The following is a 2415-nucleotide window of genomic DNA, read 5'->3' on the forward strand; positions in this document are numbered from 1 at the left end:
TCTTGATCTGTCAAATATCTTATGGATTTATATTCCTCTCATAGAGCGAGGCAGGTGCATGAGCTCCCAATTCTTTCTATCAGAATAGCTAGATAGATGAACAGATGGATAGATGATAAACTTCTAAAATGAGACATAAACATAGGCTAGAACCGGATTAAGAAGTGTCAGTGTGATTGCTCTTGGAAGCAATAGAGGCCAAGGAGACTATAGGTGGTGCCACAGGTGGCACCTAAAGGGCACTGTCCTGGTGCCTTCCAGCCTGCCAGCTCTGCCAGGCAACTCATAATGGCTTCTACATGCCAGTCCTCACAATAGTATTTTCCTCTGATCAGAGCAGATCACAGCAGAACAGACAGTGGCTGGACTGTGGCAAGGGGCCCCTGACAGGCAAGGACCCAGTGCCTACTGAACCCACCGTACCCAGGCTATTGGCACACAACAACCACAATTCCCCCTAAAAGTCACACTCACGTGGCTGTTCACAATATCTGATCGTTCACTGTTTATGGTATCAGTTCTTAAATATTTCAAATACCACCTGAGTAACAAACCAATATATCTGTCAAAGACAAAGATAAATCATAGTACTAGGACTAAGAGGGACCCAATACATTATCTTTTTTTTTTTTCTATGAGACAATCTTACTCAGTTGCCCAGGGCTTGAGTGCAGTGGCACTATTACATTGTAGCTCACTCTGCAGCCTCCAACTCCTGGGCCCAAGAGTTGGGCCCTCCTGCCTCAGCCTTCTGAGGAGCTGGGACTATAGGCACACACCACAATACCTGGTTAATTTTTTCCTGTTTTTTTGTAGAAACAAGGTCTCCCTGTTGCCCGGGGTTGATCTCAAACTCCTAGGCTCAAGCAATCCTCCCACCTCTGCCTCCCAGTGTGCTAGGATTATAGGTGTGAGCCACTGTGCCTGGCACCATTGCACCACCTTATCTCAACTACTAATGTCATGAATTAGGAAACTCAAGTTCAGAAAAAGTTAGTAATTTCTCTAAATTCACACAGGAAGCTGCAAAAACAAAAAACGTTAATACAGAGCAATGTATGTATGCATTTTCATAATATTTTTAACTTGAGCCTACAATTTTTTAAAAAATAAGCTTACCATAGTAAATGAACAAACAGAAAGAGAAATCTCAACAAAACAACCAGCAGCACCATTCCCTTTTACATTCTTATAATGATTTCAGATATGTAAAATTCATTACAAAATGTATGTGTTGCATAAGAGTTGCCTCAGATTTACCATAAACATATATTTAATGGCATTAGAAATAAAGAAATACGTGATAATTTCTAGGAAAGTTCCTAACATATAACAGGTGTTCAAAAATGCTAAATGACTTGCCAAACTATTAATTAACATATTACTTAGTATAATTGCTAGGTTTCTTTGCTCACAATGAGTAAGCCAGAAAATCCTATCTTAATCCTGCTGACGGGCTGTTTTATCCCACGTACCCAGTCCTGATCCGAGGACAGGGCACTGTCACCAGCCACCCATCCTCAGTCTTAATATGATTGTGGCAGGTGCTGAATTCGATGTTACTGAGCCCCACAGAAACACGAGTTCATTCCACTGCATCTCTGTCAAAGCTCCACTCCAAAGAAAGGCAGAAGCCCTCAAGATTTCAGGTTGTATCCAAGGAGGGAGGACGCATGAACTAAACAGGACTTCACTTCCAGCGGACTCTTACCTCTCACCACAAGCAGAATTTATTTCTAGAGGCTTGTTTCCTCTTAAGTCTACCAAAAAGAACAGAGAACTAATTGTAGCTGGCTGAACAATCTTTTAGGTTACTAATTAAAATATTTGTATTAAAACCAATACAAAACTGTTATTAATTTTTATCTGGAGACAATGCATTTGAATCTAAAACATGCTAAGTCTAGAAATCTGAACATATAGGACTCATTTTATAACAAACTAATTTGATCATATTCATAAGGAGGTTCTCCTTTAACTTGTGCCTTAAATGTTTCCCCCCTTATATTTCTTCCCCTTTAATAGAAATAATCATTATAAAAGGAAATATTTACTTAATGGTTGAACAGTTCTGAAAATCCACAACTCAAAGACAATGTATGTTTAGTACCTTGGATAGTGGCTAAAATTTTAATGTAGTATTCTCATAATTAAAAATATCATAAACTAAGCCTACCCTTTAATATACCTCAAATTAATTTCATGGCTTGAAATTAATTGCATGAACCCAAAATCCTTTTATCAAGTCAATTGCTACAATGGACTGGATTCATCCCTTTTACAATTTTAATATCTTTTTTTTTCTTTTTTTTATTGAACGGTAACTATGTACATTAATGCACTTCTGGGGTACAGTGTGGGGTTTTCACATGCAATCTGAAATACTTCCATCAACTGGTCAACACAGCCTTCATG

The sequence above is a fragment of the Otolemur garnettii genome, unplaced genomic scaffold (genome assembly GCF_000181295.1).
Source record: "Otolemur garnettii isolate 467f Iridium unplaced genomic scaffold, OtoGar3 scaffold00032, whole genome shotgun sequence".
Classification (NCBI taxonomy): Eukaryota; Metazoa; Chordata; class Mammalia; order Primates; family Galagidae; genus Otolemur; species Otolemur garnettii.